The sequence below is a fragment of the Triticum urartu genome, chromosome 7A, assembly GCF_056163025.1.
Source record: "Triticum urartu cultivar PI428250 chromosome 7A, HENAU_Tu73, whole genome shotgun sequence".
Taxonomy (NCBI): Eukaryota; Viridiplantae; Streptophyta; class Magnoliopsida; order Poales; family Poaceae; genus Triticum; species Triticum urartu.
In genome coordinates, this window is record NC_141879.1 from 65,615,213 (window position 1) to 65,630,999 (window position 15,787).

Genomic DNA, 15,787 nt, shown 5'->3' on the forward strand with positions numbered 1-15,787 from the left:
TAGTTCCTATTACCACAACCCAGGAATTTGTGGTAATATTGTGTTCTATTGCAACGAAACATAATTGTGGCAATAAATTTTGTTGCAATAGACCGGAATCCTTGTAGTGTCCCGTGCCAACAACGGGATTTTAATTTGTGGGAGTTCGACCCGGCGCAGCACCAAACCCTCAACAGGCTCTTCGACACGACGTATGAAGACGCCTGGAAGATGCTATTCAAGGGCGCCGAGGCTCCCGCATCCGCTTCCGAGGACCACGGATACAGCTCGCAGCGTCACGCTAGCAAGGTATGCCATCTACACCCTTCACAGGATGTTAAGCCTTTTTTCATAGTTTGACACTATGCGGGATCTAAACTCCCTTTCCTCTGACAGGCTTGGCGGGTGATAGCCGAGCCGATTAACTGTCCGGCTTCGCTGCCCGAAAATCCAGCCCCAGCTTTACTGGTGAAGCTGCTGGCCCCGACGCCTTATGTGGTGCCGGAGAAGAAGGTCAAGAAGAAGAAGACCACGGGGAGTCGAAAGAGTGCCCGCAACGTGGTGGTGTCGGACTCGTCATCTGACGAGTCCGAGGCGCCCTCTCCAGTGGAGGGAGGAGAGAAGAGGAAGGTCGCCCCAACGGGGGAGGCCGAGGGGTCTAGGAAAAGGAAGACCCCTCCGCCGGACTATGCCCCTGACGCCAAAGAGGGCGAATAGGAGTGGCCGGATAGGGCCAAGCGTCCGGCAAAATCGTAAGTGTTCTGATACCAGAGTAACTCATGATATTCTTTTTGTTGCACAGCTTCCCCTAATGTCGAATATAATCATGCAGCCCGCCCCGGGCCGCACTCAACGAGTCGTCGAGCGGCTCCCTGGATTCATCGGACGTGAACTCTGTTCCGCCCGCTGTCTCCCCCGCACTGCGGATGACGCCGAAGTGGCGTCGCAACGAGCTCCAGGGCAGGAGGAGGTGGTCCTGGAAGAGCCGCAAGGCGACCTCCCGGACCCCAGGAGTGAAGGTGACAAGACCTCCCAGGGCTCCAAGTCCGGCCTTAAGCCGGACACCGTGCTGGAATCTTCAACAATTCCGGACCGCGGCAGGCGAACTCCTTCCAAGAGGAGCAAGCCTTCTGAGCCGGCAGCCTCCGTCCAACCGGAGGCGCCGGACAATCTGCTGGAGGTGCTTGAAGGTGCCTCCATCGATGAGGAGCACCGTACTATTATGAGTACGGTGATCCGGAAGGTTCAGTCCGCCAAGAGCGGGCTAAATGATGCTTGCGCTGGACTCCTAACAGGCTTCGAGGTAAGTAAAAATATGTAAAAATATTACCGCATAGACAGTAGCCCCTGATGCTCTGTTTGGTGTTCGGAAAGAAAAGCCGAATAGAGGATCTATGAAATTTCGCAGGAGTCTAATAATAAAGAGGTCAATATGCGTATGCAGGCTTCGCTGCTAGCCACCGCCGCACTGACTGCGGAGGTGGATACCCTAAAATAGGGACTCGAGCGGTCCGAGCAAGAGCTCGGCCGTGCCAAGCAGCAGCTCGAGGAGAAAGAAGGTAAGAAATACCTTATAAAAAGGTGCCTATAGAGAGGCGTGATTGCAAAAAATAACAGGATTGCACTGCTTATTGTAGGGGCCAGGATTGAGGTGGCGACCCTCAAGTAGGCGCTGTCCGAGGCCGAAAAGAAAACGGCCGCGGAGCGCACCGAGCGAGAGAAACTTGGGTCTCAGGTCGGCGAGGTGCAGCAAGAGCTTCAGGCTCTCATGAAGAAACATGAGAGTTTGGAGCTGGAGTCAAAGACCCAAGCGTCCCAGCTCGCGACGGCCCTTGAGACTGCCAAGTCTGCCAAGGCCGAAGCCCAAAAGGCTCTCCGAGAGTTGGAGGATATGAAGAAGATAGCAGCGGGTAAGGCATTCTTTATGCAAAGCAGAAACATAAAAGTAAACTACCTGTTACTTACCCGAATCCGGAGTTCTCCAGGGGCCTTCGCGGATCTTCCCCGCAGCGTGTTCGATGCCGCCGCATTCTACCGAGCTGAAGAGGGCAGCTCGATGGAGAAGGTATTCTGGCCTCAGTATGCTGAGGCCGGACACCCTGTGCCCTTGAGCGCCAGCTGAAACAGCTGGTTGAACTCCACAAGGCGGCCGAACAGGCCATGAAGGGCTTCATAGTTCGGCTGTGGCCCGGAGAGGCCTTGCCTGGGAGGTACTTCGGGCTGGTGCGGCGGCTGGTGGAGGCCTGTCCAAGGCTCGAGGTCATCAAGCGCTCCGCCTGCATCGAAGGTGCCCATAGGGCCCTTGCCTGTATAAAGGTGCACTGGGGTAAGCTGGACGGTGAGAAGCTTGTGACGGGCGGGCCGCCGCCGGGGAAGGAGCATCGCAAGCTGAAGAACTACTATAAGGATGTTCTTGCGGGTGCCCGCCTTGTGGCAGATGAGTGCACCAAGGATGTAATTTTTGAATGAATTCGCTCGTGTTTATCCTGTGCGCTGAAAACTTGTTCATATGCGCTAAGCAATGCTTATTGAATTTAAAATATTATTTTCTGTGCGGCCATTTATCAAAAATTGAGAGATGGCCAGTCGTCGGCTTCTGCCCCCATGCCACTAGTGCTGGGGTGTTCGGTGATAAACCTGGGCGCTCTTTTTCCCATGGTTGGGTCCTTCGAGGGAGGCGCTCAGCACGACGAACCAGGCAACCGGACTATAATGCTTGAACACTCTCACTTAGCCATAGAACTTTATAATTTTAAATTTCGGCGAAGCCCCTAGTTCGGAGGACCGAGTTCGGGTTGCTATCCACGCCTTGGCTGGGGTTATCCAGCTCCTCGCTCGAAGCGGCATAAGCCTTTAGGGACTGAAAAACCTCTCGAACAGCGACCGGTCTCTCGCCTCATCATGACAGTTAGTTTTAGCTTTCTCCACTGAGGTGCTTAACCCAGCTCAACCGGGGCACAATCGCAGTGGTTCTCCTAGTGCTACCTTAGCCGATATAGCAGAACGTAAGGCACCAAAACATAGGAGCCGGGCAAACCCAACTATTGACCCAAATCATGATTCGGAGCCGATGCATATAGTGCTATAAGTTCGGGGTGCCGCACTTGTGAAAGTGCGGACTTCTCACGTCATATTAATGGGTACTAAAGCCCCTGGCGTATTTTGCCGTACCACAGTGTACGGGTGCAACATGTCATAAACATATATATGAAAAGATGATGATGCAAAAAGTAGGCAGAAAGCTATGCATTGTTTATAAAGAGGCTATTTATCAAAGTCGAACGATACAAGTGGTGCGATAAGCAAAAAGATATTGGACTATTTAGTATGTCCTGACCAGGGGCAGGCCGCGGAGTTGTATTTAAAATAGGTATACCGCTCGTAACAGAGACCACCTGGGAGTTCCATAATGCGGCATGGCTTGTCTGCCTCCAGGATCTTGCGTCGTTTGTGCGGCAGTCGAATTGCCGAACAGGTCGTCCGAAGTATGGAGTCCTGAAAGTAAGAAAAAGTTGAAAAAAGAATCCGGCATCCCCTAGTACGTTTTAAGCCGTATTTTGGGCATGCCGTTATTGTGCCCCTTCCCCCGTTATAATGCGGCATGGTATTTCAAGGGCGTAGTTATGTACGCGGGGTACTAGTTTCGCTAGGTCGCGAAGGCTGGGGTTGGGGCCGCATTACTACGCTTGCTCGGAGTGTGCCAGGTGGTCTTGCTGTAGGTTACTCCAGGCGCGCTTGGCAGTGTCTGGCTTTTTAATGGCCGGACTGGAGAATTGCCGAAGAAGGCTACTTTGTACCTCCGCTGCGAGAGCCGCCGTATGCTCCTCCATACGGAGGGAGCGTTCGGTGTTTCCGTTGACCGTGATTACTCCTCGAGGGCCTGGCATCTTGAGTTTGAGATATGCGTAGTGCGGCACCGCATTGAATTTTGCGAATGCGGTTCGTCCGAGCAGGGCGTGATAGCCACTATGAAACGGGACTATATCGAAGATTAACTCTTTGCTTCGGAAATTATCCGGGGATCCGAAGACCACGTCAAGTGTTACTGAGCCTGTACAATTGGCTTCTACACCTGGTATGACGCCTTTAAACGCCGTTCTTGTGGGTTTGATCCTTGAGGGGTCTATGCCCATTTTCCGCACTGTGTCCTGATAAAGCAGGTTCAGGCTACTGCCGCCGTCCATGAGGACTCTTGTGAGGTGAAATCCATTGATGATTGGGTCAAGAACCAATGCAGCGAAGCCGCCATGACGGATGCTAGTGGGATGGTCCCTCCGATCAAAAATGATCGGGTAGGAGGACCATGGGTTGAACTTTGGGGTGACTGGCTCCATCGCGTATACATCCCGTAGCGCACACTTCCGCTCCCGCTTGGGAACGTGGGTTGCGTATATCATGTTCACCGTCCGCACTTGTGGGGGAAAGCCCTTCTGTCCATTGTTGTTCGGCGGCTTGGGCTCCTCGTCGTCGCTGTGCAGCCCCTTGTTGTTTTCGGCTCTTAACTTGCCTGCCTGCTTGAACACCCAACAATCCCTGTTAGTGTGATTGGCTGGCTTTTCAGGGGTGCCATGTATCTGGCACAAGCGATCGAGTATTCGGTCCAAACTGGACGGGCCCTGAGTATTCTTTTTGAACGGCTTTTTCCGCTGACCGGATTTATAGCCTTTGAATCCGGCATTGACTGTCGTGTCTTCATTGCTGTCGCTGTTAACGTGACGTTTTTGTTTATTCCGACGTGTCTTGCCACTTTTGTCCTTGGTATCCGAATTACCAGGGTTCTTTGATAAGTTGTTACTGCGAGCTAGCCAGCTGTCTTCACCCGCAAAGGCGGGTCATGAGTGTCGTGAGGGCTGCCATGGATTTCGGCTTTTCCTATCCCAGGTGCCGGGCAAGCCACTCGTCGCGGATGTTATGCTTGAAGGCTGCTAGGGCCTCTGCATCCGGACAGTCGACTATCTGGTTTTTCTTTGTTAGAAACCGTGTCTAGAATTGTCTGGCCGATTCCTCTGGCTTCTGAATTATGTGGCTTAAGTCGTCGGCATCCGGTGGTCGCACGTAAGTGCCCTGGAAGTTGTCGAGGAATGCGGCTTCCAGGTCCTCCCAAGAACCGGTTGAGTCTGCTGGCAAGCTGTTAAGCCAATGCCGGGCCGGTCCTTTAAGTTTGAGCCGGAGGTATTTGATGGCGTGTAGATCATCGCCGCGTGCCATGTGGATGTGAAGGAGATAATCCTTGATCCATACCGCCGGATCTGTTGTGCCATCGTATGATTCGATGTTTACGGGTTTGAAACCCTCTGGGATTTTATGCTCCATTACTTCATTCGTGAAGCATAGCGGGTGTGCGGCGCCCCTGTACTGGGCTATATCACGACGTAGCTCGGAAGAGCTATGTCTGTTGTGTTCGGCCCGGCCGGGTTTTTTGTATCCGGAGTGAAGATCATCGTCACGTGCCGTAGGGCGCCTGCGCAATCCGTAGATCCATCTTGTTTGTCTTGCCTTGTCCTCCAGTACGTCTCGCAGGTCTGGCGCATTTTCCTGTGCCTTAGTTGAGTGGCGTCGGGGCATGGCTTGGGTGGAGGGTCGAGAGACCTCTCTGTCGCGGCCGCGAGGCGGCCGGTCTGCCATGTCATGCGCTGGTGATGTAGGTGCTTCCTCCTCTGATCGGGGTAGCGTCCTGCACTTTGGGTAACTCTTGGAGGGGCGTTCGAGTTCATACTCTTCGGCCGCAAGGACTTCAGTCCATCTGTCAGCTAGCAAATCTTGGGCAGCTCTAAGCTGCTGCTGCTTTCTCTTGAAGCTGCTTGCCGTGGCTAAAAGCCTGCGTCTAAAACGCTCTTGTTCGGCGGGGTTTGATGGTATGACGAATTCGTCGTCATCGAGGCTTGCCTCGTCTTCGGAGGGAGGCATATAGTTATCATCCTCAACCTCTTGGTCTACCGCTCTCTCATGAGGGTTGGCTTCTCCATCTTCCTGTGCCAAATCTTGCTGAGGTGGGTGTTCTTCGGCGCTGTCCGGGGTAGTATTATCTCCCGTGCCGGAATCACCGTTTTTGCTTTGGCGGGATTTAGAGTGGCGCCGCTGACGCCGGCGCTTTAGCTGTTTCTTGGGGGTGTCCTCCCCCACTGTTCCATCGCCATCTCCATCTTTTGGAGTATCCACCATATATATGTCATATGACGAGGTGGCCTTCCAGCGCCCTATAGGTGTTGGTTCCTGTTCGTCTCCTACATCGTCGTCCATACCGTCGATGTCTTCGGAGCCGAAGTCAAGCATGTCGGTTAAATCGTCGACAGTGGCTACAAAGTGGGTGGTGGGTGGGCTTTGAATTTCTTGGTCGTCTGTATCCCATCCTCCTGACCGTAATCCGGCCACGGCTCCCTGATAAAGAGAGAGACTTTAGAGAATTTAGGATGACGCCAAAAGGCGAGTGCTGAAAGATGTCTGCGGCGGTGAACTCCATTATCGGCGCCCAATCGGATTTGATTGGCAGGGGCGCGGGGGGTTCGGAGTCCGGGGAGGAGTCCGGATCCTCGGAGTCACGGATCATGCAGAGTGCGGGGCTAGCGTTCGGCTCGATCGCCTTTAAGATCGCAGCCCCCGAGGTGGCGTCCAACCGCTCGTTCTCCATTGGCGCAATAGGCTCCGAGTTAGAGGTCGGAACCGATGCGTGTGCGGCCTCCAGGACACTACCCGGAGGCAGAGCTAGATCATGCCCCTCGAGATAGTGCGGCGCGCTTGGCCGTGGCTCAAACCCATCGAAGATCAAGTCTCCGCGGATGTCAGCCGTGTAGTTTAAGCTTCCAAACCTGACTTGATGGCCAGGGGCGTAGCTCTCGATCTGCTCCAAGTGGCCAAGAGAATTGGCCCGCAGAGCGAAGCCGCCGAAGACGAAGATCTGTCCGGGGAGAAAAGTCTCACCCTGGACCGCATCGTTGTTGATGATCAAAGGAGCCATCGGACCTAACGGCAACGACACAGAGGAACTCTAATGAAAGCACCAATGTCGGTGTCAAAACCGGCGGATCTCGGGTAGGGGGTCCCGAACTGTGCGTCTAGGCCGGATGGTAACAGGAGGCAGGGAACACGATGTTTTACCCTGGTTCGGGCCCTCTTGATGGAGGTAAAACCCTACGTCCTGCTTGATTAATATTGATGATATGGGTAGTACAAGAGTAGATCTACCACGAGATCAAGGAGGCTAAAGCCTAGAAGCTAGCCTATGGTATGATTGTTGTCTATGGAGTTGATGAAGTTGTCCTACGGACTAAAACCCTCCGGTTTATATAGACATCGGATAGGGTTAGGGTTACATAGAGTCGGTTACAATGATAGGAGATCTTGAATATCCACATCGCCAAGCTTGCCTTCCACGCCAAGGAAAGTCCCATCCGGACATGGGACGTAGTCTTCAATCTTGTATCTTCATAGTCCAGGAGTCCGGCTGAAGGTATAGTCCGGCTACCCTAACACCCCCTAATCCAGGACTCCCTCGCCCAATAAGGCCCATACACTCCCCAGGGGTTCCGGTAACCCCCCGGTTCTCCGGTAAATGCCCGAACTCACCCGGAACCATTCCGATGTCCAAACATAGCCTTCCAATATATCGATCTTTGTGTCTCAACCATTTAGAGACTCCTCGTCATGTTCATGATCATATCCGGGACTCGGAACTACCTGCGGTACATCAAAACACATAAACTCATAATACCGATCGTCACCAAACGTTAAGCGTGCGGACCCTACGGGTTCGAGAACTATGTAGACATGACCGAGACTCACTTCCGGTCAATAACCAATAGCGGAACCTGGATGCTCATATTGGGTCCTACATATTCTACGAAGATCTTTATCGGTCAAACCGCATAACAACATACGTTGTTCCCTTTGTCATCGGTATGTTACTTGCCCGAGGTTTGATCGTCAGTATCTCAATACCTAGTTCAATCTCGTTACTGGCAAGTTTCTTTACTCGTTCCGTAATGCAACATCCCGTAACTAACTCATTAGTCACATTGCTTGCAAGGCTTATAGTGATGTGCATTGCCGAGAGGGCCCATAGATACCTCTCCGATACACGGAGTGACAAATCCTAATCTCGATCTATGCCAACTCAACATACACCATTGGAGACACATGTAGAGAATCTTTATAGTCACCCAGTTACGTTGTGATGTTTCATAGCACACTAATTGTTCCTCCGGTATTCGGGAGTTGCGTAATCTCATAGTCATAGGAACATGTATAAGTTATGAAGAAAGCAATAGCAACAAACTAAATGATCATCATGCTAAGCTAACGGATGGGTCAAGTCAATCACATCATTCTCTAATGATGTGATCCCGTTCATCAAATGACAACTATTTGTCCATGGCTCGGAAACTTAACCATCTTTGATGAACGAGCTAGTCAAGTAGAGGCATACTAGTGACACTCAGTTTGTCTATGTATTCACATATGTACTAAGTTTCCGGTTAATACAATTCTAGCATGAATAATAAACACTTATCATGCTATAAGGAAATATAAATAACAACTTTATTATTGCCTCTAGGGCATATTTCCTTCAGTCTCCCACTTGCACTAGAGTCAATAATCTAGATTACATTGTAATGATTCTAACACCCATGGAGTCTTGGTGCTGATCATGTTTTGCTCGTGAGAGAGGCTTAGTCAATGGGTCTGCAACATTCAGATCCGTATGTATCTTGCAAATCTCTATGTCTCCCTCCTTGACTTTATCGCAGATGGAATTGAAGCGTCTCTTGATGTGCTTGGTTCTCTTGTGAAATCTGGATTCCTTTGCCAAGGCAATTGCACCAGTATTGTCACAAAAGATTTTCATTGGACCCGATGCACTAGGTATGACACCTAGATCGGATATGAACTCCTTCATCCAGACTCCTTCATTTGCTGCATCCGAAGCAGCTATGTACTCTGCTTCACACGTAGATCCCGCCACGACGCTCTGCTTGGAACTGCACCAACTGACAACTCCACCATTCAATAAAAATACGTATCCGGTTTGTGACTTAGAGTCATCCGGATCAGTGTCAAAGCTTGCATCGACGTAACCGTTTACGACGAGCTCTTTGTCACCTCCATAAACGAGAAACATATCCTTAGTCCTTTTTAGGTATTTCAGGATGTTATTGACCGTTGTCCAGTGATCCACTCCTGGATTACTTTGGTACCTCCCTGCTAAACTAATATCGAGGCACACATCAGGTCTGGTACACAGCATTGCATACATGAAAGAACCTATGGCTGAAGCATAGGGAATGACTTTCATTTTCTCTCTATCTTTTGAAGTGGTCGGGAATTGAATCTAACTCAACTTCACACCTTGTAACACAGGCAAGAACCCTTTCTTTGCTTGATCCATTTTGAACTTCTTCAAAACTTTATCAAGGTATGTGCTTTGTGGAAGTCCAATTAAGTGTCTTGATCTATCTCTATAGATCTTGATGCCCAATATATGAGCAGCTTCACCAAGGTCTTTCATTGAAAAATTCTTATTCAAGTATCCTTTATGCTATTCAGAAATTCAGTATCATTTCCGATCAACAATATGTCATCCACATATAATATCAGCAGAGCTCCCACTCACTTTCTTGTAAATACAGGCTTCTCCAAAAGTCTGTATAAAACCATATGCTTTGATCACATTATCAAATCGTATATTCCAACTCTGAGAGGCTTGCACCAGTCCATAAATGGATCGCTGGAGCTTGCATACTTTGTTAGCACCTTTTGGATCGACAAAACCTTCTGGTTGCATCATATACAACTCTTCTTTAAGATATCCATTAAGGAATGCAGTTTTGACATCCATTTGCCAAATTTCATAATCATAAAATGTGGAAATTGCTAACATGATTCGAACGGACTTAAGCATCGCTACGGGTGAGAAGGTCTCATCGTAGTCAACTCCTTGAACTTGTCGAAAATCTTTTGCAACAAGTCGAGCTTTGTAGACAGTAACATTACTGCCAGCATCAGTCTTCTTCTTGAAGATCCATTTATTCTCTGTGGCTTCCCGATCATCGGGCAAGTCAACCAAAATCCACACTTTGTTCTCATACATGGATCCCATCTCAGATTTCATGTCCTCAGGCCATTTTGCGGAATCTGGGCTCATCATCGCTTCCTCATAGTTCGTAGGTTCATCATGGTCAAGTAACATGACCTCCAGAACAGGACTACCATACCACTCTCGTGCGGATCTTATTCTGGTTGACCTACGAGGTTCGGTGGCAACTTGATCAGAAGTTTCATGATCATCATCATTAGCTTCCTCACTTACTGGTGTAGGAATCACTGGAACTGATTTCTGTGATGAACTACTTTCCAATAAGGGAGCAGGTTCAGTTACCTCATCAAGTTCTACTTTCCTCCCACTCACTTCTTACGAGAGAAACTCCTTTTCTAGAAAGGATCCATTCTTAGCAACGAATATCTTGCCTTGAGGTCTGTGATAGAAAGTGTACCCAATAGTCTCCTTTGGTATCCTATGAAGACACATTTCTCCAATTTGGGTTCGAGCTTATTAGGTTGAAGCTTTTTCACATAAGCATCGCAGCCCCAAACTTTAAGAAACAACAACTTGGGTTTTTTTATCAAACCACAGTTCATAAGGTGTCGTCTCAACAGATTTCGATGGTGCCCTATTTAACGTGAATGCAGCCGTCTCTAAAGCATAACCCCAAAAAGCGTTTGGTATATCAGTAAGAGACATCATAGATCGCACCATATCTAATAAAGTGCGTTTATGACGTTCGGACACACAATTATGTTGTGGTGTTCCAGGTGACGTGAGTTGCGAAACTATTCCGCATTGTTTCAAATGAATACCAAACTCGTAACTCAAATATTCACCTCCACGATCAGATTGTAGAAACTTAATTTTCTTGTTACGATGATTTTCCACTTCACTCTGAAATTCTTTGAACTTTTCAAAGGTTTCAGACTTATGTTTCATCAAGTAAATATACCCATATCTGCTCAAATCATCTGTGAAGGTAAGAAAATAACGATACCCGTCGCGAGCATCAACACTCATCGGACCGCATGCATCAGTATGTATTATTTCCAACAAGTTTTTTTTGCTCGCTCCATTGTTCTGGAGAACGGAGTCTTAGTCATCTTTCCCATGAGGCATGGCTCGCAAGCATCAAGTGATTCCAAAAGCCCATCAGCATGGAGTTTCTTCATGCGCTTTAAACCAATATGACCTAAACGGCAGTGCCACAAATAAGTTGCACTATCATTATTAAACTTATATCTCTTGGCTTCAATACTATGAACATGTGTATCACTACTATCAAGATTTAGTAAAAGTAGACCACTCATGAAGGGTGCATGACCATAAAAGATATTACTCACATAAATAGAACAACCATTATTCTTTGATTTAAATGAATAATCGTCTCGCATAAAACAAGATCCATATATAATGTTCATGCTCAACACTGGCACCAAATAACAATTATTTAGGTCTAAAACTAATCACGAAGGTAGATGTCGAGGTAGCGTGTCGACGGCGATCACATCGACTTTGGAATCATTTCCCACGCGCATCGTCACCTCTTCCTTAGCCAATCTCCGCTTAATCCATAGCCCCTGTTTCGAGTTGCAAATATTAGCAACAGAACCAGTATCAAATACCCAGGCGCTACTGCGAGCATTAGTAAGGTACACATCAATAACATGTATATCAAATATACCTTTCACTTCGCCATCCTTCTTCTCTGCCAAATACTTGGGGCAGTTCTGCTTCCAGTGACCCGTCCCTTTGCAGTAGAAGCACTTAGTCTCAGGCTTAATTAGGTCCAGACTTGGGCTTCTTCACTTGAGCAGCAACTTGCGTGCTGTTCTTCTTAAAGTTCCCCTTCTTCCCTTTACCCTTTTTCTTGAAACTGGTGGTCATGTTGACCATCAACACTTGATTCTCCTTCTTGATTTCCACCTCCGCGGCCTTTAGCATTGCGAAGAGCTCGGGAATTGTCTTATCCATCCCTTGCATATTATAGTTCTTCACGAAGCTCTTGTAGTTTGGTGGCAGTGATTGAAGAATTCTGTCAATGACACTATCATCAGGAAGATTAACTCCCAGCTGAGTCAAGTGGTTGTGGTACCCAGACATTCCAAGTATATGTTCACTGACAGAACTATTCTCCTCCATTTTGCAGCTATAGAACTTATTGGAGACTTCATATCTCTCAATCTGGGCATTTGCTTGAAATATTAACTTCAACTCCTCGAACATCTCATATGCTCCATGACGTTGAAAACGTCGTTGAAGTCCCGGTTCTAAGCCATAAAGCATGGCACACTGAACTATCGAGTAGTCATCAGCTTTGCTCTGCCAGACGTTCATAACATCTGGTGTTGCGCCTGCAGCGGGTTTGTCACCTAGCGGTGCTTCCAGAACGTAATTCTTCTATGCAGCAATGAGGATAATCCTCAAGTTACGGACCTAGTCCGTGTAGTTTCTACCATCATCTTTCAACTTAGCTTTCTCTAGGAACACTTTAAAATTGAACGGAACAACAGCATGGGCCATCTATCTACAACAACATAGACATGCAAAATACTATCAGGTACTAAGTTCATGATAAATTAAAGTTCAATTAATCATATTACTTAAGAACTCCCACTTAGATAGACATCCCTCTAATCATCTAAGTGATCACGTGATCCATATCAACTAAACCATGTCCAATCATCACGTGGGATGGAGTAGTTTTCAATGTTGAACATCACTATATTGATCATATCTACTATATGATTCATGCTCGACCTTTCGGTCTCAGTGTTCCGAGGCCATATCTGCATATGCTAGGCTCGTCAAGTTTAACCCGAGTATTATGCGTGTGCAAAACTGGCTTGCACCCGTTGTATGTGAACGTAGAGCTTATCACACCCGATCATCACGTGGTGTCTTGGCACGACGAACTGTAGCAACGGTACATACTCAGGGAGACACTTGTACCTTGAAATTTAGTGAGAGATCATCTTATAATGTTACTGCCAAACTAAGCAAAATAAAATGCATAAAGGATAAACATCACATGCAATCAATATAAGTGATATGATATGGCCATCATCATCTTGTGCCTTTGATCTCCATCTTCAAAGCATAGTCATGATCACCATCGTCATCGGCTTGACACCTTGATCTCCATCGAAGCATCGTTGTTGTCTCGCCAACTATTGCTTCTACGACTATCGCTACCGCTTAGTGATAAAGTAAAGCAATTCCATGGCGATTGCATTTCATACAATAAAGTGACAACCATATGGCTCCTGCTAGTTGCCGATAACTCTGTTACAAAACATGATCATCTCATACAATAAAATTTAGCATCATGTCTTGACCATATCACATCACAACATGCCCTGCAAAAACAAGTTAGACGTCATCTACTTTGTTGTTACAAGTTTTACGTGGCTGCTATGGGTTTCTAGCAAGAACCGTTCGTACCTACGCATCAAAAACCACAACACTGTGTAGTGATTGCTTTTTGATCTTCAGAAAGAACCCTGTTCATTGAATCCGATTCAAGTAAAGTTGGAGAAACTGACACCCACTAGCCACCTGTGTGCCAAGCACGTCGGTAGAACCAGTCTCGCGTAAGCGTACGCGTAATGTTGGTCTGAGCCGCTTCATCCAACAATACCGCTGAATCAAGAATCAACTAGTGACGACAAGCAATATGTATATACCCACGCCCACATCTCCTTTGTGTTCTACTCGTGCATATAACATCTACGCATAGACCTGGCTCGGATGCCACTGTTGGGGAACGCCGTAATTTCAAAAAAATTCCTACGCACACGCAAGATCCATCTAGGTGATGCATAGCAACGAGAGGGGTGAGTGTTGTCCATGTACCCTCGTAGACCATAAGCGGAAGCGTTATGACAACACGGTTGATGTAGTCGTACGTCTTCACGATCCGACCGATCCTGACCGAAGGTACGGCACCTCCGCGATCTGCACACGTTCAGCTCGGTGACGTCCCACGAACTCTAGATCCAGCTGAGGTCGAAGGAGAGTTTCGTCAGCACGACGGCATGATGACGGTGATGATGAAGTTACTGACGCAGGGCTTCGCCTAAGCACTACAACGATATGAACAAGGTGGAAATATGTGGCGAGGGGCACCGCACATGGCTAAACAATCAACTTGTGTGTCTATGGTGTGCCCCCCTCCCTCGTATATAAAGGAGTGGAGGAGGGGGAGGTCCGGCCCTCTATGGCGCGTCTCAAGGGGGGAGTCCTACTCTCGGTGGGAGTAGGATTCCCCCTTCCCTTGTTGGAGTAGGAGAGAAAGGAAGGGGGAGAGAGAGGGAAGGAATGCGGGGCCGGTCCCCAACCCAATTCGTATTGGGCTTAGGGGCGCGCCCTCCACCTTGGCCGCCTCCTCCTCTCTCCCACTAAGGCCCAATAAGGCCCATACACTCCCCGGGGGTTCCGATAACTCCCCCCCCCCCCCCGGTACTCCGATAAATGCCCGAACTCATCCGGAACCATGCCGATGTCCAAACATAGCCTTCCAATATATCGATCTTTATGTCTCGACCATTTCGAGACTCTTCGTCATGTCCGTGATCATATCCGGGACTCCGAACTACCTTCGGTACATAAAAACACATAAACTCATAATACCGGTCGTCATCGAACGTTAAGCGTGCGGACCCTACTGGTTCGAGAACTATGTAGACATGACCGAGATCGTAGGGTCCGCACGCTTAATGTTTGATGACGATTCATATTATGAGTTTATGTGATTTGATGTACCGAAGGTTGTTCGGAGTCCCAGATGAGATCACGGACACAACGAGTAGTCTTGAAATGGTCGAGACATAAAGATTGATATATTGGAAGCTTATATCTGGACACCGGAATGGTTCCGAAGTGTATCTGGTATTTTCCAAATTACTGGGGGGTTCCCGGAACCCCCAGGAGGGGTTAATGGCCCTTCATGGGCCCTAGTGGATGAGAGAAGGCAGCAACCAGGCGGAGGCCCCCCCCCCAAGCCCAAACCGAATTGGACTAGGGGTTGGGGGCAGGCCCCCTTTCCTTTCTCTCCTCCTCCTATTTCCCTCTTCTCCTTGTAGGAATAGGAAAGGGAGGGCAAATATTAATTGGAGTAGGAATCCCCCCCCTTGGGCGCGCCACCCTTGGCCGGCCTCCTCCTCCCTCCCTCCTTTATATACGTGGGGAGGGGGGCACCCTAGAATACACAAGTTGATCATTTAGCCGTGTGCAGTGCTCCCCTCCACAGAAACACACCTCAGTCATATCGTCGTAGTGCTTAGGCGAAGCCCTGCACCGGTAACTTCATCATCACCATCACCACGCCGTCGTGCTGACGAAACTCTCCCTTGGCCTCAACTGGATCAAGAGTTCGAGGGACATCACCGAGCTGAACGTGTGCAGATCGCGGTGGTCGGGTGTCGGTATTTGGATCGGTTGGATCGCGAAGACATTCGACTACATCAACCTCGTTACTAAACGCTTCCGCTTTCGGTCTACGAGGGTACGTGGACACACTCTCCCCGCTCGTTGCTATGCTTCTCCTAGATAGATATTGCGTGTCCGTAGGCAAATTTTTTGAAATACTACGTTCCCCAACAGGTGGCTGGGCCAGAAGTGAACAAGTGCCAGCCATGGTGAATTGTCGCTAACTTCAAGAGATGTGCATATGATCGTGAGGTTGCAAATTGCTGGAGCATGCTTCTCTTCAAATTCTCAGAATTAGTTACCTTTTTTCCTCTGCAGTTTCTATCTTCAAATTCTCTT